We start from the raw sequence: 25557 nt of genomic DNA on the forward strand, positions 1-25557 counted from the left end.
TAAATAGGATTGGCCTGTGACTGAGATCTAGAGACCTTACTATAGACTGGCAGTAAACTCATAATAATCTATATGATTTAAAATCAGTTGTTTAACCACAGTGTAATTTCAAGAGTATACTTCCCTTTCAGACATTGGTGTTTAACAGGTGGATAGTCTAAACTCCTGGGACTGGACCTTGGGAACTAGTTCCAGTTTTCAATTAATGAACCACATTATACTAGATGAATAAGATTTAAATAATTTTGTCAAAGCATTATCCCCTCAAGTCATGAAATAATCTTTACTAGGGCAATAATGGGACTTGGTGCAGAATGACCTGAAATTATAGCTAGCCCAGAAACATTGGTATTTGGTTGTGCTGTAGATTACTTCCTTATCCTGAAACTAATTACAGAAAGGAAGATATTTAACAAATGCCTTGGAAATTGATTAAGCTTATTCTTCTTTTTCCTTATTTCTTCTTCTACTACTACTACTACTACTACTACTACTACTACTCCTCCTCCTCCTCCTCCTCCTCCTCCTCCTCCTCCTCCTCCTCCTACTCCTATTATTACTGCTACTACTACTACTTTTAATGTGCTGTGCAGGTACCTTAACTCAAATTCTGTGAGCTTATGTTAGCATGGGTTATCCAAGAAGCAGATGCTGATTCAGCATTAAATGTGCAAGAAATTTATTAGAATAAATGCCTGTGAGAAAAAAATGTGAAGGGATCCCAGAGACGCTAGAAGAGCCCTTAATGCAGGCCGGGCGCAGTGGCTCACGCCTGTAATCCCAGCACTTTGGGAGGCCGAGGCGGGCGCATCACAAGGTCAGGAGATCAAGACCACGGTGAAACCCCGTCTCTACTAAAAATACAAAAAACTAGCCGGGCGTGGTGGCGGCGCCTGTAGTCCCAGCTACTCGGGAGGCTGAGGCAGGAGAATGGCGGGAACCCAGGAGGCGGAGCTTTCAGTGAGCCAGGATCGCGCCACTGCACTCCAGCTTGGGCGACAGAGCGAGACTCCGTCTCAAAAAAAAAAAAAAAAAAAAAAGAAGAAGAAGAGCCCTTAATGCAAGTCTGACCCTGAGGAAAAGGTAGAAAGAGAAAGGGAAGAATGGTGTAAGCATTTCAGACTGCTGTTCAGTTCCATGAAAACTTAGCAAGGCGGTTGGGGAATCCTCAAGCCAAAGCCAACTATTAGAGGCGTCCCTTGTCTCATGGGATTGGGCCTGCCTTTGTATTTCTGTTATATACAGTTATTGGTCAGGAGCAGCCTGTGGGAAAATGTGGACCTCAGTGGATTTCAGAGTAGAGCAGCTGGGGCTTTCAGTCAATTCTACTCCCTGCAGTCGAAATCTAGGAGGCATATTATTATAGCCAATATTCTCATATTTAGACATTATGTTCTAGAGATTCCGGGAAGTTACTCTTGGCTATGTGTCCAAGATGTGTCCTTTCCAGAATAATTTCTCTTTACACATTCTTTAACCTGGTTATTATCAGTCTTGTGCTGAACTCTCTAACCCATGTGGATAATTTTTAGTATGAATGCTTAGTAATTTCAAAACATAAAATCCACACTGCTAGTCTCCAAATCTTCTATATAAAGTTTAAAGCTAAACAAAAAGGGTGTGTGTGTGTGTGTGTTTGTGTGTGTGTTTGTATCATGTATATGTACACACACATGCACACATAGACATAGTATTGAGTAACAAATTTACTCAACTGGTTATTATAGACCGTGAAAGGAATTGTATTGCCATATCTAAATAAAGTGTACGGTTGTTTGGGTTTGTGTACTCTGTGCTTATGAGTGTTGTGAGTTTCTCACTTGGGCTTTTACCTCAGTATAGGTCCTTTTTGATTTCTACCTCTTGAAATAATAGTTGTTCACTCAAAGCTCAGAGGTAGTAGAAACTGGTAGCAGATATCAGGAAAACAAGAATAATTGTCATTTACTATTATTGGTCAATTTGGTTTTTTATTATTTCCTTGGACATTATACACCATCAGAACAACTACTTAAGGGTTTTTTAAACCCCAAATAGTATAATCAAACCAAGTTTTATTCATTGTTTTTCTCTGATCAAACAAGGAGTGGACAAATATATATTGAGCACTTGCTGTATGCCATGCTGAGGCATTTGACATTCATGATTTCCTTTTTTGTAGCATTATAATTATTATGCTTCACAACAAGCCAGTTGGCTAGGTGTCATTATGTACATTTGAAATGTGGGGGCCAGGCGTGGTGGCTCATGCTTGTAATCCCAACACTTTGGGAGGCTGAGGCGGACAGATCATGAGGTCAGGAGATCGAGACCATCCTGGCTAACACGGTGAAACCCCATCTCTACTAAAAATACAAAAAATGAACTAGGCATGGTGGTGGGTGCCTGTAGTCCCAGCTACTCGGGAGGCTGAGGCAGGAGAATGGCATGGACCCAGGAGGCTGAGCTTGCAGTGAGCCGAGATTGCGCCACTGCACTCCAGCCTGGGTGACAGAGCGAGATTCTGTCTCAAAAAAGAAAAGAAAAAAAGAAAGGTGGAGAAGGAGACTGAAAAAGCAAAACTAAAACTAACTTGCTCCATGGCTCTCAACTAGTAAGTGGCAAAACTAGCAACTTTACAACCATCTGACTGACACCAAAGCTCCAGTTTGTGTTTCTCAGCTATATGTGTCTTTTAAAAAATGAAGGAAATTAAATTTCAGCATCAAATTATCTGGCTAATTTAGAAATGAAGGGTTAAGAGTAAATAGAAAATGAGAAATTTTAAAATATTTTTTGGAAGGAAATACCCAAAGAGTAAAATGAATTAAATCATCTTCTTCTCTACTTGCTTGAATCATGCTAACATATCCTACAAAGCACATAGCAGAAACGTCTGAGAAAACTGTGTACATAGTAAATATGTATTAACATATTTACATGTGATTTAAAGATGACTAAAATAGAGGACAGAATACCCAAAACGCTCTTTTTCTGTTTAGGATGAAACCATTGAAAAAAATCCTTCAGTAGTGTCTTCTAGAAATTGAGGGGAATAGGCTAGATCATCCCTAAACTCCCTTCAGTTCTAAGGTTCTTTATTCTTTAATTTTTCTAAGCACTTTGATGTAGTACTATCCATTTATTCTCAAGATGTTCATTGAAAAATAAATATTGTAGAGGATAGATGAATAAACATGGCTAATTACTTAGAGGATTTCTCACAGATTAGTTAACATATACCCTTGTATTAGTGGGAGTAGATAGGTTATGCTGTAGTAACAAACAAACCCTTAATGCTCAGTGATATAAGACAACCAAAGCTTATTTTTAGCTAATTATACATATTCATTGTAAGCAGGGGAACTCTGTTTTTGTAGTTATTCAGGGACATATGCTAACAAGCAGCCAAGCTATTCAAGTTTACCAATTATTGTGCTATAGGGGATGAGGAAATATGGTGAGTCTAACACTTACCCTTAAAGCCTCTGCTTACATCCCATTGACCAAAGCAAATCACATGGTCACGTCTCATATGGAAAGAAGAGGCAGGAAAGTACAACTTAGAAGAGGTCTGAAGTGGACGTATTTGTTGAAAAACCCTAATGGATGTCATAAAACTAATACAATGTGAGATGAGAATCTGGTCATATTCTGGTCTTACTTAAAATCCTATACTATAGTGCCTTACAATGGCCCTTGGGGTAAATATGATCTTTGACATGGCCCTTGAGGCTCTGTTTATCTGACATTCACCTTCAAAACTTCAGCTTTTGGCAGGGCGTGGTGGCTCAAGCCTGTAATTCCAGCACTTTGGGAGGCCGAGGCGGGCGGATCACGAGGTCAGGAGATCGCGACCATCCTGGTTAACACGGTGAAACCCCGTCTCTACTAAAAAATACAAAAAACTAGCCAGGCGAGGTGGCGGGCGCCTGTAGTCCCAGCTACTCGGGAGGCTGAGGCAGGAGAATGGCGTAAACCCAGGAGGCGGAGCTTGCAGTGAGCTGAGATCCGACCACTGCACTCCAGCCTGGGTGACAGAGCGAGACTATGTCTCAAAAAAAAAACCAAAAAACTTCAGCTTTTTATTCTTCCCTTTTCGCTTTCTTCACCATGAAAGGACACAAAGATAGATGTGTACCCGCCCCCCACCCGCTACACCCTTGTTCTGCTCTCTAATCTTTGCACATACCAGAGATTTCGTAAGTTCTGTGAGTACCTGGTTTTCTGCACGTACCAGAGATTTTGTTTTGCACATACCAGAGATTTTGTAAGTTCTGAGGCAAGGTCACAAGACGTGTTTAAGTAAGATAAACTCTTGCTGCCATAAACCTGCTCTCCCGCCTCAAAGTTTGAACCAAAATATCAGAAATGGCGGGAACCAATCATAGTTAGCCAAATCGCCTTGTTCAAACACTAGCCAATCATATATCTGATTTGTATAATAACTCTATGCCCACTTTTCTTAGACTATATAACACTGCTCAGAGCTCAGTGGGGGAGCTCTCCTGCCCGTCTCGATTCACGAGCGAGGGAGAGTTCCAGGTTCGAACCTGTAATAAAGATCCTTGCTGCTTAGCTTTGACTCTGGACTCTGGTGATCTTCTTCGGGGAATAAATGGTCTGGGCATAACAACCACAGTCATGTTGGTCAACTCATCCAACATGTTGTTTTCATAAATATGTTTTTCTCCCTCCTGTTTACACATCTTTGTACTTCTATTCAGTCTATCCACTATTCCATAAGCTGAATCCTACCCCCACCCTTACAACTCAGTTTAAACATGACTTACTCTTGGTAAATGTCCCTGACTTTCTAGGAAAAGATCCCCTGTTATGTGTTCTCATAGCACCTGATGCATTTTCTCAGATATAAACTGTGTCTGTTTAACTCACCACCCACAGCACAATACCCAGCACATAATCAAATACTCAAATATTTGTTGGCCAAATATGGGTTTTGGATTAGTGCCCAAAGATTACATTACCGGATTTCACAGAAAGAATAGACAGCTTTACCAGCAGAGCTGTTAGGAAAGGGACCGATACCAGGATTGCTTACATAAGAGGATGCATAGCCAGATGCCTATATATTTTATCGCAAGGTATATATTTTATCGCAAAGGTTACTCTCAACATCAGAATGTGTTCCTGCTTAGTTCTACTTGTGGGACTTTCTGAATCTTGTTTTCTCCTTTTGTAAAAGTGAGATTTTCTAGCAAGAATATGTCAATTTTTTTATCCTCTTTCAAGAGTCTAGGATGTATTTCTAGATAAATAACTTATTAGATACTAGGTAAGTCAGAAAATATAAACTATGCTTTGAGGAGAACAAAACAAACAAAGGAGAGAACAGTGCAGGTTGGGGCAGATGAAGGGGTCCTCCTTCAGGGAAGGAGGTGTATTAGTTTGCTTGCACTACCATAACAAAATACCATAGACTGAATGAATTAAACAGCAAAAATTTATTTTCTCACATCTGGAGGCTGGAAGTCAAGATCAAGGTACCAGCAGTACTGGTTTCCTCTCCTTTGCTTGAGATAGCCACTCTATTGCTGCCTCTTCACATGGCCTTTTCTCTGTGCATGCACATCCCTGGTGTCTCTTTCCTGTGTTCCAATTTTCCGTTCTTATAAGGACACCAGTGATATTGGATTAGAGTCTACCCTAACGACCTAATTTTAACTTAATTACCTCTTTAGAGGCCCTATATCCAACTATACTGAAACATTCTAAGGTACTAGGGCTTAGCATTTCAATATATGTATTTTAAGGAATACACAACTAAGCTCATAACAGAAAGTAAGGAAGGAGTGTGCAAAGGCGATGGAGAGGTGGAGATAGGCTGCACATGTCGGCAGGCTGGTGTGTGCTATGTGAGATTGCTGAATGGGTCACTGAAACATGACTTCCTTAGAAAAGCAGTTCTGCAACTCTCCTGTCTCTGTTCCATCCTCCTGGTATTGCTCCCCAGGTCACACTTTCAAATCCTTATTTTTAAAATAATCTATTTATTTATTTACTTATTTATTTATTTTAGAGACAAAGTCTCACCCTGTTGCCCAGGCTGGAGTGCAGTCATGCAAGCATAGCTCACTGCAGTTTTGAACTCCTGCACTCAAGTGATCCTCCTCTTGAGTAGCTGGGACTAAAGGTGTGTGCTACATGGGTGTGATCCTCCTTGTGAGTAGCTAGGACTAAAGGTGTGTGATTCTCCTCCTGAGCAGCTGGGACTAAACGTGTGTGCCACCATTTGTAGCTAATTTTTCATTTTTTTTTTTTAGGGATGGGGGTCTTGCTATCTTAGCCAGGCTGGTCTGCAACTCCTGGCCTCATGCAATCCTCTTGCCTCAGCCTCCCAAAGCACCGAGATTACAAGCCTGAGCTACTGCACCCAGTCCACAAAAACTTTTTATATTTACAGCTCCTGTCCAGGCACAGTGGCTCATGCTTGTAATCCCAGCACTTCGGGAGGCCGAGGCAGATGGGTCACGAGGTCAGGTATTGGAGACCAGCCCAGCAAACATAGTGAAACCTCGTCTCTACTAAAAATACAAAAAATTAGCTGGGCATGGTGGTGGGTGCCTGTAATCCCAGCCACTCAGGAGGCTGAGGCAGGAGAATCGCTTGAACCCAGGAGATGGAGGTTGCAGTGAGCCGTGATCGCACCTCTGCACTCCAGCCCGGGTGACAGTGCAAGACTCCATCTCAAATAAATAAACAAACAAACAAATATTTACAGTTCCTTAAGTAGTGTCTGCCTTCTCCCCTATACTGTGTCATAAGGGCAGGAACATTGTCTTTTTTGTTCACTACTGTACGTGTAGTGCCTGACGATCAACGTGCCACAATTTTTTCACATGATAGAAAAAGTGGAATATGATGTTAAATAAAAGAGATGAAGTCCTGGATGTTCCCAAGGGTCTATAGGCCTCAGCCAGACTCCCAGAGAGAGCAGAGCCTCTGCCATAGAGTCTTTAGACAAACCTTTCCTTCCTCACCATCCCCAAAATTACTACTTCCCCTCCACCCCAATTAAATAAGATTTACCTTTGGGACCTGTTGCATAAACCTGGAGTGATTTTTTAGGTTTCTGATTGCCTTCTTCCTAAAACACATCATTTCGTTGATGCTTGAAGTAAATACAAGATAAAGTATTTCTTTCCTCGACCAGTGATAAAAGATTTAAATGCAAACCTGTGATTGAAGCTGAGATTTCAATTTGTTGAAATGTAATCAGCCCATATGCACATACAAATGACTCTCAACCAAGATTTCCTATTTAAATATGGAGAGAAGAGAGAGAAGAGGCAGGGGAGAAGAGACTGCAGAAAGATGTTTCAGAAGGCTAACTTCCCTGATTTGACACTGCACTCCATGTAGTACAAATTGGAGTGTTAGTGTAGAGGGCATTTTTTTGCTTCCTGGCTGTGGGAAGTCCTCCCCTAACCACCTGCAGAAAATAATTTATCTATGCAGGGAGCAGAAGAGTATTTTGCACTTTACTGGTCTGTGATTATGGAATCCCAGATTTATAACAATTGTTTGAAGTCTGGTTTTGTTAATGTTGTTCTTGAAGATGTCAGTGAAAAACTTTCCCTCCCAGTTCCCTTGTAAAGTGAAAATTACACATCAGTTGTAAGCCAGCTTTTAAACAGATTTCTTTAAACTATATATTTTTTTCAGTTGTAGCAATGTCATGTCATTTACCGTGTAAGAAATCCTATACTGAGAAATATAAGAGTTGAACATCTTTCACTGTGTTTCTTCAGGACTGTACTCAATCTTATTAGATTCTTCTACTGTTAAGCTAATAATTAATTTGGATTTCTATTTTTTTATTGAGTAGTGAGATTCACATTTGACTTGCCAGAAAAATAAAAAAACATTTCAATGGCAGCAATGCGGATAATAATTATTTCTTGGACATTAGTTTAGCAGCCAGGTGCTATAGTGTGCTTTGTCTACAAATGTGCTTTTAAATGTTCTTATACAAAAGTGTGTCCAGGAAAAGCCTTTATATTATTATGATCTATTTTACTCATTTTCGTTCTAAGGGTAATGGAATTTCATGTCATTTCATTTGTAATGAACAACACAAAGATTTTTGAATATTCTGAAGAAAGTTTTGAAATTTAAATCTAACAGAAAAATAAGAAACATGTTTAATAGCACAGCATTTCAGGTATAAAATATATACTGAGAGAAAAAATTGGCCGGGCGCGGTGGCTCAAGCCTGTAATCCCAGCACTTTGGGAGGCCGAGACGGGCGGATCATGAGGTCAGGAGATCGAGACCATCCTGGCTAACAAGGTGAAACCCCATCTCTACTAAAAATACAAAAAATTAGCCGGGCGTGGTGGCAGGCGCCTGTAGTCCCAGCTACTCGGGAGGCTGAGGCAGGAGAATGGTGTGAACCCGGGAGCTGGAGCTTGCAGTGAGCTGAGATCGTGCCACTGCACTCCAGCCTGGGCCACAGAGCCAGACTCGGTCTCAAAAAAAAAAAAAAAAAAAAATTAAATTGGCAATAAGTTATAGTTAATTTTGTACATGGTTTGTATAAGGGAAAAGCAGGTCCTTAGCTTGATCGTGTGCATCTTTCATGATACCTTTCTTCCCATTCCCTCTTCCTTTATCTTCTCTCCACCTCTAACTACCATCCTTCTTCAGCCAGGATATGTTTTTAATGACTGATTTATCCAGCTCTTCTCTTTTTTTCTGGGCTGCATAGTCAAACCTCCCCCACACAGTCAAAGCACAACTCATTAACACCCCTCAGAGGCAAAGCAAGAGGACAAAAGAGAAAAGGAAGTGCCCACCTGTGGGATCTGAATTCCGCAGTTAGTAGGTCCCCCTGTTACCCCTCACCCCAGGTTCCAAAGGGGTTTTCTCTGTATTAACATGTGGGAAACACAAGTCCCAAAGCTATGTCCGCTAGTAGGCTTTCCTGCTAATTTCACCATCATTTTATTCGACTTCACTTATATCTTACTTCATCAGCTTGCCATTGGCAGGTGGGCAGATTTTCCCCAGTGTTTGGCCTGACTCCAAGATAGATGCAACAGCAGGCAAGATCCAGGGATGCAGAGGTATTTTGACTATTTTTCCCAGTTTGCTTTAATAGCTTAGGACAAGTAACCTGCTGGGAGGCAGCAGTTTAGATTATTGACAAGAATGTGAGTTTGGAAGTCAAATAGTCACAGGTGAAATCCCAACTCCACCCCCTTGTAGCTGTTTGAATTGACTCCATGAGTTTTAGATCTTCATCAACACAAAAGACAGGGAAAGAACAATTGCCTTAGAATAGGATAGTTGCAGCTTATGTAGCTTTGGAACCTACATGAGATTCTGAGGGTTGTATGCAGGGGTATATGTAAAATACAAAGAGAGCTGGCTTTGTTAAACAGCAATGGTAGAACAACCCAGGTGACCCGGAAGTTCATTATCCCCTCTCATTGGTAGCTCAACGATCCTGAGTTAGCTTAAGGAAAGAACAGGCTTGCATTTCAACTACTTGTTTCCATTGCATTGATGTTCACTGCACTTCTCTGTTCCCTATAATGAGTAGAATATTATAGGGGGAGAGTTTCACCCTTTTGGGGATGCATGCAGTTCATTTCTGCCTGTGTGCACTCTCCTATGTCTGTGCTTTTAAGTTTTCTCTCAATTTGTCCCATTTTATATTTGTACTATGAGGCACTAATAAGGAGTGCTAATGACTCATTTGCATGACAACTGGAAATTAGTTAGAGACACAGACCACCCACTCTGGGGTTATGTGTGTTTTTGGAAGCAGCAGAGTTTAACTGGTTCACCCAGGGTGGAAACAATCCTTCTAGGAAAGGCTGGAACCACGTGGCTACTAACCCCGAATCATGTTTGGTGGCATCATAGGAGTCCTTCAGACATCAAAGCCTCCAAACCCACAAGTCACTCGGGAAAGTTGGATTTTCTGCCAAAGAAAAACCCTGGCGAGTGAGACTCATGGTTGCCTAAACTTTGTAAGTCCCGAGACCTCACTTTCAGATGTTTCTTCCCCATGTCTGGGGTGAAACCATGCTTGATTTTTGAAAAATGTCCACCACAAGTTGTGATGTGCACTCCAGGGTGCGTACTGCATAATAATGCATAATCTCCAAGGTCCCATCAGCTCTTTAGTTCTTGAGGTAGGTATCATCGTAAACATATGGGCTCTTTCCCTTTTGGATTAGATAAATTGTATAAAATGATTTGTTTTTATCTTCTATCTTGCCTTCATCCCCAGATTTCTTGTAACAATCACCATTTTTAATAAAATCTAATGTCCTGCATTGCAACTGGAGTAGTAGGTAGGTGTTCTCCTGCCAAGTTAAGATGTTTATAGAACGTCTGTTTGCCACACTAATGCATGCTGTGGAATTCTCTTCTGCCCTCCACGTAAGGACCATTTCTGCCTTCTCAAATACATAACCCATGTATAGTTTGCTATCTGACTTAGAGCAAGCATTCAGATATTTTCCTGACCTATCACTATAGTAACCAGAAGACAGGCCTCATCCTAGAGGAGCTCAGAGGGGAGGAGGCCAGGAGTCCTAAGGAGCCTTTAGAGATGAAAGGAAAATCTGAGGCAAGGGTTCTTTTCAGCTTTTTCTTTAACTCCCCCACCCCCACAAAAAAACTCTGAAATATCTTAGGAGCTGCTTATGCCAAGAGTGATGAAATTTTTTGGCAGTTACTGTGATCTTTGTGCCAGTTCACCTCCTTAGGGTATCTTGCTGATAAGATTTAAATGATGCCAACATAACGCTGTTGGACCATCTGTCTCTTTTCACTGTTTTGTGCATTTATTCCATGTTGCAGCACCACCGGCATCTTCTGAATGGATACTGAGGCAGCCAAATCCTGACTCACTACAGTCCTACACCATGTCTCTTTTGCTTGGCCAAGAAAACTGTTAGGTTCTCTCTTCATCTGTCAAATGTAAGGATATTAGGCACTCCCTGAAACTTAACTGCTGAGGTACAAAGCATGAATTTAGGTGAAGACTTAATGGAAAGAAAGGCAAAATGTATCAAAATCTCTCAATGGGGAAAAGAGTGCGTAAGGGCAAAATGAAGCAGAAAAATTACTAGAGAGATGAGAATGTAAAATATTTTTCTTACTTCATTCTAGTAGAACAATCTATAAAGAGGGAATGCCTAAGTTAAAAATATAACTGTAAGTAGACTCTTCAAAATGATTCGCCTGGCAGTCAGATTTTCATGATGCTTCACATTTATTAACCTTCACTCATTAGGCTGTTGTTGGGGTCATTTGTATGATCTTCAAATATTCAGGCCTTCTATAGAAGCCTTCTAACTCGAGGGGAAATAGATGGCTTTCTCCTAGAGGGAAATTAAGGGGTCTAAAGATACTTACAGTGCATATAGTAAAGAGGGAAAAACAGGAAAAAGTCGAGGATTGGAATCTCCAGCTTATAGAGCTCCATTCTCCTCCAGAACAAACCCTGTTTTCTTCAGTTACTTAGTTACACAGCACATCAGAGAGACTAAGCTATTGACCCTTGAGGTACAGAAAAGAAGTGAGCCAAAGACTTTACAAGATTATTTCCTAGCAGAAAATTAAAATAAAATCTCATTGATTTCTCCATCTCTTCCATCATAAGGTGAACAGTAAGTAAAGAAAGAGGAGAGTTTAAGGGACAGGGTTAGGATAAACTTCTGAGCTCCTAGATATGACCTGGATAATCATAACTTTAACCCTCAACTGCCTTTCCACCACCTATGATGTTGGGATTTCAGAAAAGGTGGAATTGGAGGAGGATGGATTTTCTTGTCAAGATCTTGGGCAAATGATATGCTGAAAGAACCACACAGCTGGAGTCCAGGGGTTGTTAGATAGAAGTCACTGGTATTACAGGATATTTGGAGGTCAAAACTTTAAAGTATTATCCATAATACTCGAATCCAAACTACTCTTGGTAAATATTTCTGTTTGTTATCGGTGGGCCCATTATTTTATGCTTTCTACCTCACTGGCCATTCTATATATTTTCTAGAAAATGTTTTATGATATATTTTACCTGCTTAATTTTGAGGGCAGCTGAAGCCATTATGTGTGTTACTACAGAAACTGTGTTCTTACACAAGTAAATTTAGAGACACAACAGCTAAAAGTGTCTCTTTTAGCTGTTGTGGTATTTTCACTACTTTTAGTGTAAATTCAGGTCTGTTACTTAACATGGAGCTTCCGCCACAAAGGCCAGAGGAGCACATCAAAGCCAAAAGCACAGCAAGTCATCCGAGTTCAGATTCTTTCCTGCTTCCCTGCAGAGGGGTCAAGAATATAAACATCCTCAATTGCTACAGCAGGAGGGAACATTAGTCCATCAACAGAACCAAACAGGAAGCACCAAATGGGCATTTCTTCGGTTTATTTTGTCATTATTAAGAAAGACATAGTTTAGTTCCTTCAACCAAATTTGTCAATGAAACAGAAAACATACAAGGTACAGTCATTTTGGTTAGGGGAAAGTCTGATTGTAAAAGGATTCAGTGCTGTTTTTTTCTGGTTATTTCACTTACTACAATTTATACAATAAGTTCTTAGGGTGTTGGAATTTAAAACTAATTAACATTTGCTGCACTTTTTTGAGATTCACATTATGAGTCACTTAGATTTTAATCAAATTTCTCATACATTTCCTTTCTGGACTAAGAAGACTGTGCACATATTGAGCAGAAAAATTTTGCCTCCCTTCAGTTTGTGATAGGGTGTGAAGAGTTTCAGATACGGCCAGGAAATACCTCAAATGGCACTGTAGAGACTGACCAAAATTTAAAATCTTGGTATATCCATTCCATTACATCAAAGAAAGTTCTAGTACTCCACTGCCAGTATCAGCAGATAATGAAAAATGACACACATTGTAATGATTCAAGCAAGCCCAGTAAAGGAGCAAGAAGGAATGTAATATCTATTTTTGTGAAAGTTTCCAGAAATAAATCAACAAACCACTTTATTCTTCTTATAATTACTTGGAATCTCTTAATTCCAGAAGACTATTTGGCCTGCTGGTTAAAAGGAAGTGAGTGTTCCCTTTCAGCCTGCTTCACTATTTTTCTCATCCAGTCACTGGTATGGGATACCAAGGACGGGATAGGGAGAGTAGTTCACCCCTAGTACAGGCAATAAGGGCTGCTTTGTGTGTAGAAAATTGAAAAGGAATAAAATAAAATAATAATAAAAGCCAGTTCTGCTTTTTATTATCACCATGCCTGGCAGTTTCAAGCAACATCAACAATACTACTCCTCTTTGAAAAATGAAAAAGCTTTTGTTGGTCTAAGTTCTAAACAACTGCTGCTGCAGTTGCTGAAATTTAACAAAACAAATGTAAGCTGAATATTACCACTTTTTTATTATTACTTATTATTAATAAACATTGCATTCTATGTGGAAGTAATTCTAACTCTCAAATGCACATGGACTCAGCTATACTGGTTTATTTCAAGAATAAGCAGTCAAGTTCTGTTTCATTTTTATAATCACTCTGCTATAATTGTTTATTTTTAGTCTATGTTTAAATACAGGCTTACATAGTACCACAGGGACTGGAGATGTGACCTGAGCCTGAAGCAAGCTCAAATAATTCACAATCATTACAAGCTTTGGAGAATTTTACCAAATATGATAGAAATTTATGATGAATTTTCTGGTGAAGTTATTTTATTGGAAATTTTTCAACAGCGGAAATATTTGAAAACAGCTGGAAATGATCCCAAGGGAAAAAGGATATGGTCAGTACTATAATTTCTGGAATGTATTGTGAAGTGGGATTTGTATGAATCTGATACATTTATTCTTAAAGATTTCATCACTATTTGCATATCTGTTATTTCACCTGAAAGAAACTTTTTGAAATTAAAATAAAAAATGTTCTTCAATCAACTATGAGTGAAGATAAGTCAACACATCTGACCATACTGATTTTACTGACCATGGCTATGTAAAGATTAATTTGACAAAGCATTAACAAATTTGCAAAAGTTAATGCTCAAAGTTAGAAAACATAAAGTGATTATTCTTCACTGAGGCAAACCAGTATATAGGTATAAATATTTTTCTTTTCTTTGTGACGGAGTCTTGCTCTGTCCCCCAGGCGGAGTGCAATGACGCGATCTCAGATCACTACAACCTCCGCCTTCCAGATTCAAGTGATTGTCCTGCCTCAGCCTCCCGAGTAGCTGGGATTACAGGTGCCCACCACCACGCCCAGATATTTTTTTGTATTTTCAGTAGAGATGGGGTTTCATCATATTGGCCAGGCTGGCCTCGAACTCCCGACCTCAGGTGATCCACCCACCTCGGCCTCCCAAAGTGCTGGGGTTACAGGCGTGAACCACTGCACCTGGCCCATACTAATGTACTTAAAAAGTATTAAACCTTAACTTTTTGCATTTTAAACTAAAATATGTACTTTATCAATTTATTATTAGCATGATTATATATTCAAAATTGAATAAATGAAAACTTTCACTCTCTGCATTTCTTTTCTGGACATAATAATTATTATTTGTTTCATTTCAAAATTATTACTGAAAATACTTTTATCATACAGAGGAAGGGGTATTAAAAATGATCCCTTTCAGGCATCAAGTACACTAGCTATGCCACTGCATGCATCTATTCATTTTAACTCAAAACAAAATGCATTCTTTTTGTTTGTTTGTTTTGAGATGGAGTCTTGCTCTGTCGCCCAGGCTGGAGTGCAGTGGCGCGATCTCAGCTCACTGCAAGCTCTGCCTCCCAGGTTCATGCCATTCTCCTGCCTCAGCCTCCCGAGTAGCTGGGACTACAGGTGCCCACCACCACGCTTGGCTAATTTTTTTTAATTTTTTTAGTAGAGATGGGGTTTCACCATGTTAGCCAGGATGGTCTCGATCTCCTGACCTTGTGATCCGCCCGCCTCGGCCTCCCAAAGTGCTGAGATTACAGGCGTGAGCCACCGTGCCCGGCCAACAAAATGCATTCTTAATCATTTTAGTATTACATATGTTTTTGACAATTATGCCAAAAAGCAATTTTTAATAAGGCAAACTCTTAATAATCAAGAAATAGAAAGAACTACCCTTAAATACAATTCTCAACTACCACTGATTTTGGTAATAACTGTATTTCTAGTAAATATATTTGATGTTTTGATTATTTTATTATAAGCTTAGTAGGATAAGAAAAATACAAAAAATACAACTGCATAAATCTCAACATGATGAAATAGAAATTATGAAAATCTCCTTATGAATCAAAAAAGTTGAATCACTCATTTTAAACCTTCCAGTCTAGCAAAAACCCTGATTTTATGCCTTTTCAGAAAACAGAAAACCAAAGATGTTCTCCAACTTAGCTTATAAAGTCAACACAACTTTGATATGAGAACATGAACATTAAATAATGAGGAAAAAATTGCAGGCAACCTCAATCATGAGCAGATATGCTTAAATTCTTAATATTAGATAACCATACAACATGTATCTATGAAATGACACAAGTTGAGTTTGTTGCAATTATGCAATGTTAGTTTAGTTTAACATTAGAAAACTGAGAATTTATGACATTAACAGAATAAAGGAAAAAAGTATATGATCATTGTACTAGATGCAGAAAAGCAGTTGGTTAAAGTAAGCATCTATTTATGATTAAAATATATCTTTGGGCAAATGAAGAATAGAAGAGAGCTTCTTTAATCAAATACAGGGTATCTACAAAACACCAATAATAAACACCATGGAAATACTGAAAGCTTTCTTTCTATGATCAGGAATAAGATAATAGTTGTATTAGTTCATTCTCTTGATGCTATGATGAAACACCCAAGACTGGGTAATTTATAAAGGAAAGAGATTTAATTGAGTAACAGTTCTGCAGGGCTGGGGAGGCCTCATGAAACTTACAATTATGGTGGAAGGGAAAGCAAACACATTCTTCTTCACATGGTGACAGCAAGGAGAAGTGCAATGCGAAGTGGGGGAAAAGCCCCTTATAAAACCATCAGATCTCATGAGAACTCACTCACTATCATGAGAACAGCATGGGGGAAATGCCCCCATGATCTAATTACCTCCCACGAGGTAACCCCCCAATATATGGGGATTACAATTCGGATTACAATTCAAGATGAGGTTCTGGGTGAGGACCCAGAACCATATCAATAGTTATCAACATTTCTAGGCTACCTACTACTAAAAGTCCTAATCAGTGTGGTAAGGAAGAAGAATTGAAAAGAACAAGTAGGCCGGGCACAGTGGCTCACGCCTGTAGTCCCAGCACTTTGGGAGGCAGAGGCAGGCAGATCACGAGGTCAGGGAATCGAGACCACCCTGGCCAACATGGTGAAACCCCGTCTCTACTAAAAATACAAAAATTAGCTGGGCATGGTGGCACGTTCCTGTTGTCCCAGCTACTTGGGAGGCCGAGGCAGTAGAATCCCTTGAACCCGGGAGGCGGAGGTTGCCGTGAGCCAAGATCGCGTCACTGCACTCCAGCCTGGCAACAGAGTTAGACTCCATCTAAAAGTAAAAGAACAAGTAAAACTGTCATTATTTGCTATGACTGTATATGTAAAAAAACTCAAAGACTCTACCAATAGTTCTTAGAATTGAGTTTAATAAGATTGTATCCCAGCAACCTTGTTAAACTCAATTCTAATCTCGACTTGTAGATTTTAAAAATTTCATTTCTATGATGAGCAACAACAGAAAATAAAACTGAAAATAATCATAATAGGATCAAAAATATTTAAAACCTAAAAATAAATATTTTAGCAGTTGTAAAAGAAACATAAAACATTCCCAAGAGACATTAAAGAACACAAATCAATGAATACCTATACTACATTTATATATTGAAAGACTCAGCATTTTTAAAGTGTTAATTTTCCTGAAACTGAGCTTTAGATCCAAAGAAATTCAAATCAAAATCCCAGTTGGGGTGTGTGTGCGTGTGTGTGTGTGTGTGTGTGTGTGTGTGTTTGTGAGAGAGAGACACACACAGGGAGAAAAGGAGTTTGAAACTCAATTCTTTAAAATATGAACAAAAATGAAGAGAAACAGGTATAGACAAGACACTCTTGAATAGGAGGGAAAAGGTAAGAGGAGTTGCTCTACTGGATATTAATACTTATGTCTGTGATAATTAGGATAGTATAGTATTGGTGTAAGAATAGACAAAAAATCATTGGAACAAATTGGAGTTTAGAAAAAGACACATATTTGAACTAAATTAAGTGTTTATATATTAAGTAGGATACAAAGAAAGGTACTTACAATAAAGGAAAAGACTGATACTTAGAGTGAGTTAAAATTAAGAGCCTCAGTTTATGAAAAGACACCTTTAATTGGTAAAAAGTCAAGCTACATGGTAGAATATATTACATATGTAAGTCTTGTGCCCAGTATAAAGTACATCTACAAATTAAATCAATATATAAGAAAATCTAATGAACAATGGACAAAAAGACTTCACCAGGCATTTCACACACAAAAAAAGATACCCCAATTGCCAACAAGTATAAGAAAAGGTCTTTGATTTCTTCAGCAAGTATAAGAAAAGGTAAAAGAAATAAAATTTCTTTGTTTCAGGGAAATGCAAATTAAAACCATGGTTATATACCACCAGACTTCTTTTAGAATAGCTAAAATTAAGAATACTGATAATCCCAACTGTGGGAGAAAATGTAGAGCAATAGGAATTCTCATTCACTGCTAATGTGAAAATTGGTAAATGTACTTCCTCAGGATAAAATTTTCAATGAAAAGAGAATAGAATTTACATATATTCACATAAATTCATGCATCCCAGTGGAAAGCACTGACCTATTTTGTGCCTTGTCTTAGTCCATTTTCTGCTGCTATAACAGAGTACTAGAGACTGGGTGATTTATAAAGAAAAGAGATTTATTTGGCTTATGGTTCCGGAGGCTGGGAAGTCCAAGACTGAGGGACTGTATTTGGTGAAGGCATTCTTGTTTTATCATAACATGATGGAAGGCATCACATGATGAGATAATGTGAGAGAGAGTGAGAGCATGAGACAGAGAGAAAAAGGGTGCCAAACTCCTGAGATAACTCATTTCTGTGATAATGACAATCCATGAAGAAAGTGTCCCCATGACTTAATCACTTTGTAAAGTCCCCAACTCCCAATACCGTTATGTTGGCAATTAATTTTCAACATGAGTTTTGGAGGGGATTTTCAAACCATAGCATGTCTCAACTGATCTTTATGGTATGTACATATCTAGTTTACAGATGAGAAAAGTGAGGCTTCAGAAAGAGAAAGATTTTTAATAAATCCATGAATCTACTAAGTGGAAGAGCCACCACCTAAACAAGCTCTCTCTCATTCTCAACCACATATACTTTCACCATGTTTATAAAAGCATCCTCTAAAAATATATCCTGTTTTTCCTTATACATTTATAAATTTCCCTTTAAATTTAAAAAGGTCACTTTAATTACTTTACTTGATGCCTTTTGCTCCCTATTCAGAGGTAAAACAATGCAGTTTACAAAATACTGCAATCCTTGAGTCCAGAAGGTCGAGGCTGCAGTGAGCCATGATTGCAGCACTCCACTCCAGCCTGGGTGACAGAGCAAGAACCCCTCTCAAAAACAAACAACCCTCCAAAATTCTGCAATATGTGAAAGAAGTTTGACTCTTTGCTATAGTCTCTATCCTAGCTGCTTTATTTTAATGTATTGTACTTAGTGAACGTTGTTGTACTAATCTATTTACACATTTGTTTCCCACCATTAGATTATAATATTCTTGAGGACAAGTTCTTATCTTTGTGCCTCTGTGTCTTCAGCATATCACACAATTGTCTACTGAATGACTAGATGAGATGTTATTCTCAAGGCTTTTACTCAGAGTAGGCAAGTCCCTATTTCAATCCTTTTAAAGAAAGCTTGAAAGCACTCTGCTACCTTCTAGCAGAGTTAAAGTCAAATTATATTCTGAAAGATAAAGGATTCTACCTCATTTTTCCATTTGAAGTGATTCACCAATAATTCTACTTCCTGTTGGTCTCTTAATTCACATAAAGCCCACATTTCACAAACTATATCCAGAGAATAAGGCTCTCTTTGCCAAAAATATTGTATTCAAAAATTTTCTCCCTTTCTGTAGGTTGCCTGCTCACTCTTAATAGTTTCCTTTGCTGTGCAGAAACTCTTTAATTAGATCTCATTTTTTGTTTTGTTTTGTTTTTTGGGTTTTTTTTTTTTTTACCTTTGTTGCTATTGCTTTTGGCATCTTCGTCATGAAATCTTTGCCCATTCCTATGTCCAGAGTGGTATTACCTAGGTTATCTCCCAGAGTTTTTATAGCTTTGGGTTTTCCATTTAAGTCTTTACTCCATCTTGAGGAATTTAAACAAATTTACAAGAAAAAAAAACCATTAAAAAGTTGGTAAAGGGTATGAACAGACTTTCCAAAAGACATGAGTGCAGCCAACAATGATGAAAAAAAGCTCAACATCAGTGATCATTAGAGAAATGCAAATCAAAACCACAGTGAAATGCCATCTTACACCAGTCAGACTGGCTATTAAAAAGTCAGAATATAACAGATGCTGACAAAGTTGCGGAGAAGGAACCTCCCACTGTTGGTGGAAGTGTAAATTAGTTTAACCATTGTGGAAGACTGTGGTGATTCCTCAAAGTCCTAAAGACAGAAATACCATTTGACCCAACAATCTCATTACTGGGTATATACTCAAAGGAATGTAAATCACTCTGTTATAAAGACACATGCACATGTATGTTCATTGCAGCACTACTCACAATAGCAAAGACATGGAATCAACCTAAATGCCCATCAATGATAGACTTGATAAAGAAAATGCGGTACATATACACCATGGAATACTATGCAGCCATAAAAAGGGACAAGATCAAGTCCTTTGCAGGGACATAGATGGAGCTAGAGGCCATTATCCTTAGCAAACTAACACATAAAGAGAAAACCGAATACCACATGGTTTCGCTTGTAAGTGGGAGCTAAATGATGAAAGCACATGGACACAAAGAGGGGAACAACACACACTGGGGTCTATGCAAGGGTGGAGGGTGGTAAGAGAGAGAGTGTTAGGAAAAATAACTCATGAGTACTAGGCTTAATACCTGGGTGACAAATCTGTACAACGAACCCCCATGACATGTTTACCTATGTAACAAAACTGTACATGTACCCCTGAACTTAAAAGTTAGATTTTTAAAAAGGTATTGTTTTATTCTCTTTTGTTTGATTGTACTGTTAAAGAAAAAAATACAACAAATACAGTTTGAAGATCTAATTGGCTTTTATTTGTGATTCTAGAATCAGGCAACACTTCATTCTATAAAACAGAATTAGTGATCCACTGGATATGATAGAATGGTTGGTTTTTGTAAGGTGGGAATAAGACAACAGAATGATAAATAAAAGTGTGTTGGTTAATGTAAGTTACAACAAGTCACTTTTCTTGTAAGAGTTAAAACAGAGAAGACCTCTTTATTATGCTGACTTAGGAAGATTGAGCTCTTTGACTAGTTGCTTTGAATCTCCTGTTTTCAGGAAAAACTGCTCTGTTTGGGGCTATACCAGCTTCCTTAAAGTTCAGTTTGATTATGAGGCACTTTGCATGAGTGACACTATTTTGGTTTGGTTTGATCTGTGGGAGTCTGGGTGCAGAAGGCTGGTCCAAAACAATGGATTCCCATAAACTGTAACAGCACTTAGTCATAAACACCTCTCTCAGAATTATGTTCAGCATGTGAATGTCCCTGATGTCCATTTGTAGTCAGATATCAACTCCTTTGGAATCCAGGAAGAATTTTATTTTGACTGTATTTAATGTAAATCTGTTTTACAGAAGAAGAATTTAAAAATATATATCTTGCAGTATATGAACAGAAAATACTCCTATTGAAAAAGTTCTTGATGACCTAGACAGAATCTAAATAGTTATCTAGCATTTAGTCTGCAAGCCTACAGAATGCTAGATAATGTGATATAGTTAATTTTAGCCAAAGTCTTGCTCATCTGAATATAAGTTATAATTTCTAAGAGTCGTGTTAAAAATAAGGCAGTATTATTTAAAAATTAGTACTATAATGCCACCTACCTGAGTGACACATGGTCTGATGTATTTGCTTGCATGTTTTAAAGAAAAAAGTAGGCCAGGCACAGCGACTCACGCCTGTAATCCCAGCATTTTGGGAGGCCGAGGCAGGTGGATCACCCCAGGTTGGGAGTTCAAGATCAGCCTGACCAACATGCGGAAACCCTGTCTCTACTTAAAATACAAAATTAGCCGGGCATGGTGGCACATGCCTGTGGTCCCAGCTACTTGGGAGGCTGAGGCAGGAGAATTTCTTGAACCTGGGAGGTGGAGGTTGCAATGAGCCGAGATTGTGCCATTGCACTCCAGCCTGGACAACAAGAGCAAAACTTCATCTCAAAAAAAAAAAAAAAAAAAAAAAAAAAAATGGTAACATCAAATTCCAATTTTACAATTATATTGTGCTCAAAATATCTGCCTATGTATTTTAGGCTAGATTCATAGTCTTTGTAGTAAAAAATATTAATCTTACTAAATTCAGCTTTCAAGAGTCATATTAAATAATAATTTTATTGTCAGCACTATATGTAAGGCTACATTTCATGACTATAGATTCAATAAAACAGCACGACTATAATGAGAATAGCTAATCATAGTGATTTATTAATAATGCCAGTGTTTACATTTTATCTCTTTTAATGTAATAATCCCATGTGCTGTAAGTACAGTGCACTATCGTTATCCCTGTTTTACACATAAGGAACCTGAAGCACAGAGAGTATTGAATATTAGCTGAATATCACAGAGTTTATAAGTGGTAGAACTGGTATACAGAGCTGACTCCAGAACCCTGGCTCCTCACTGCCATACTACAGTACCTCATATACATGAGGAAAATATACACAAGAAAAGTTGCTTTGTGTGAGATTTGCTTTAGCTAACTTTTACTACAGTATCATTATTTATCATTTAAAATTAGAAATAGCCAGGTGTGGTGGCTCACGCCTGTAATACCAGCACTTTGGGAGGCCGAGGTGGGAGGATCATGAGGTCAGGAGTTCGAGACCAACCTGACCAACATGGTGAAACACCGTCTCTACTAAAACTACAAAAATTAGCCGGGCATGGTGGTGGATGCCTGCAATCCCAGCTACTCAGGAGACTGTGGCAGGAGAGTCGCTTTAACTGGGGAGGCAGAATTTGCAGTGAGCCGAGATTGTGCCATTGCATTCCAGCCTAGGTGACAGAGCAAGACTCCATCTCAATAAATAAATAAATAAATAAATAAATAAATAAATAAATAAATAAAATAAAACTAGAAACACTCTAATTGCAGAATTCATCCAGATAAATTGAAAAGCGTTGATATTACTGATGATTACAAGGAGTCTTGAGGTCAAATAAAAGATTTAGAAAAATTATGTTTTGATGAAGACAGAATTCAGATATGTTACAGTGAAATGGTTTTACATTCTTCTTATGACCATTAGTAGTAAGCAAAAATGTGTAATTTTCTTTTTAAAAAATGGCACTGATGACATTGACTGTAAGTTCAGTCTATTCTAATTTATTTAGACTTTGTATTCCTGCATTCAGTAACACCCTTAGCAGTTTTGAGGGGCATTATGAAATTTGGTATGATTATGAAGACTATAACTTCAGAAACTAGAAGACATTTGCAGTTACCTTGATTTTGTCAGGTAAGCCAAAGAACCACCACCACAGAGAATAAACTTCATCAGTTCTTTGCTCTAACAGGAGCTTTGTTACTCTTCATGTCTGTGTTTGATGTTCTGAATAACCTTCATTTTCCTTCCTCCCTCCTTCCCTCCTTTTCTTTCTCTCTTTCTTTTTCTTTCTCTCTTTCTTTTTCTTTTCTTTTCTTTCTCTTTCTTCTTTTTTGTTTTGACGGAGTTTTGCTCTTGCTGCCCAGGCTGGAGTGCAGTGGCGCAATCTCGGCTCACTGCAACCTCCGCCTCCCGGGTTCAAGCAATTCTCCTGCCTCAGCCTCTCTAGTAGCTGTGATTACAGGTGCCTGCCACCACGCCCAGCTACTTTTTTGTATTTTTAGTAGAGATGAGGTTTCACTATGTTGGCTAGGCTAGTCTCAAACTCCTGACATCAGGCGATCCACCCATCTCAGCCTCCCAAAGTGCTGGGATTACAGGTGTGAGCCATCGCACCCAGCCTACTATGCATCCTTTCACAGTTAAATTTTTTAAATGTGGATCTTGTGAATTTAGAATTCATTATAATTCACAGACAGAACCAAAGATTACCTTTGGCTTAGGCAGAGAGACAGAGTGGCAGGCTCAGCTAAGCAACTTGACCCACACCCAATCAGCAACTGCAGTTTTTGTTACCTAATGTGCAAAATCCACACAGCTTATTCTATTTACAAAGTTGTAAAGTGATAGAAAGCTTTTTCCATTTTCCAACCAAGTGTTGTACAGGGTGTCAGCAGCATGTTTATAAAAACGAAGCAACTTCATGACAGTTAATCAAGCTTCCCATTGTCAAGAGTCTCTGGACCTCTGAGGGCTTGCCCAGACATTTTTGCCCAGGTCCATATGGAACTACAAGTTCCTCTATGCCTCCAAATAGCCAAACAGTGTCCCAGAAATGTTTGCTCCAATCTTTGTCTTATTTGTCTCATGCACCCTGTGCTAGAAGCTCTGTTCATCTGTATCCATTTACTGGTAACATGCTCCTGTTCAGCAGATAAATGAGTTTGTCTTCTTGTCTGTAACTGGCTGAAAAAGTGCAGGGTGAGATCTCCTCCACCGCAGTCCTGTCCATCTGTTCATCATATTCCATGACCACGTGTCCTGATCTTTTCATCTCCCATAGCTGATGTGGCTGCTCTATGCTTCCAAAAACTTACATAATATTAAATCTTAGAACATTTACAAGTTTTCAGGGAACATGTACCCACCCAAAAGTAATAACATTCCCCCCACTTTTCTTTCTTTCTTTTTTTAAAACCTTATGGTTTATTTCAGTGGAATAGAAAAAAGTAGCCAATTTTTTCCACAATTGGAATTGGGGGTTGGTGAAGGGAAGTGGTAAATACAGTTTGGAAAGGAATGTTCTGCTAAGAAATTCAGATTTTATGAGCCAAGGAAAACCATCATATCTTTTTGTTGTTGTTTTAATGTGAAATGATCAGAGCTGTGCTTTAGGAATATTAATCTGACTACTATGTTTTGAATGAATTTAAAAAAGGAGAAAACAGAGTCATGAAATCCAGTTACTGCTGTAGGATCAATCTGGGCGAGCAAGTAATGAAATCCTGAACTAGTGAAGCAGCAGTGGGAATGAAGAGGAGGGAGACAATGGTCAGTGGAATTCATATGACTTGGCAACTGAATACATAGTTGAGGAAAAAGGAAATTTTTTTTTTTGTTTTTTTTGAGACGGAGTCTCGCTCTGTTGCCCGGGCTGGAGTACAGTGGCCGGATCTCAGCTCACTGCAAGCTCCGCCTCCCGGGTTCACGCCATTCTCCTGCCTCAGCCTCCCGAGTAGCTGGGACTACAGGCGCCTGCCACCTCGCCCGGCTAGTTTTTTGTATTTTTTAGTAGAGACGGGGTTTCACCATGTTAGCCAGGATGGTCTCCATCTCCTGACCTCATGATCCGCCCGTCTCAGCCTCCCAAAGTGCTGGGATTACAGGCTTGAGCCACCGCGCCCGGCGGAAAAAGGAAATGTTAAAGGTAACAGGTTTTGAGATGTCTGTTGCCCATTCCTGGTGCTAATAAAATTATAGAAATATGGAACAGAAGAAGAATCTCCATTCTGCATTTAGGATGCTAGTGAAACATCCACAAAGACGTTATTAACCGGGCAATAGAAATATAGAAACCCTATTGTAAGTTTTGAATGTCTCTTTACTGATAGATTATGAAAATAGACGGAATTTCTGTGTGCGAGTGTGGAGTATACAAATATATGAATTGCATGGGACTTTAAAAGTCACTGAGAAAAAAGGATCGACGAAGCAACAAAGTAAAGAAATAGTTAAGTAGTGTGAGGGGACTCATGAGAGTACAGAATCACAGAAAGCCAGGGAGAAGAGTTTCAGGCAGAAGGTTTATCTGCTTGTGGTTTGTTGAACTTCTTAAATCTGCAGATTAATGTTTTTAGTCAAATTTAGTATGTTTTCAGTCATTCTTTTTAAAAATATTTCTCTGTCCCTTTCTCTCTCTTGTTTCGTGCTGGAACTCCCATTATATGTATATTGGTATACTTGATGTCCCACAGGTCTCTTTTCTTCAGCTGGGATAATTTCTGCTGATCTGTCAAGTTCATTGATTCTTTCTTCTGCCATTTTGAATCTGCTATTTAGTGCTTCTAGTGAATTATTCACTTCAGTTTTCCAATACAGAATATGCATTTGATTCCTTTTTCTATCACCTGAGAGTTTCTATTTGTTGATTCATTGCTGTCATTTTTTTAATCATTATTATTATACTTCAAGTTCCAAGGTACCTGGGAACA

General features: G+C 38.8%; 1 protein-coding gene and 1 long non-coding RNA gene across 2 annotated transcripts in view; one reads left to right on the forward strand and one right to left on the reverse strand.

Annotated features, from left to right (window-relative positions):
• Positions 1 to 25557, forward strand: part of LOC105465466 (dermatan sulfate epimerase) — a 164850-nt gene that overhangs the window by 37512 nt on the left and 101781 nt on the right. The gene's annotated exons all lie outside the window — the stretch shown is intronic.
• LOC105465467 (uncharacterized) overlaps positions 15196 to 25557 on the reverse strand; it is a 31376-nt gene continuing 21014 nt past the window's right edge. The window contains exon 3 of the long non-coding RNA XR_977534.2: positions 15196 to 16524. This is a non-coding gene — a long non-coding RNA (uncharacterized lncRNA). The remainder of the gene's footprint in view (positions 16525 to 25557) is intronic.

Source organism: Macaca nemestrina, chromosome 5, assembly GCF_043159975.1.
Source record: "Macaca nemestrina isolate mMacNem1 chromosome 5, mMacNem.hap1, whole genome shotgun sequence".
Taxonomy (NCBI): Eukaryota; Metazoa; Chordata; class Mammalia; order Primates; family Cercopithecidae; genus Macaca; species Macaca nemestrina.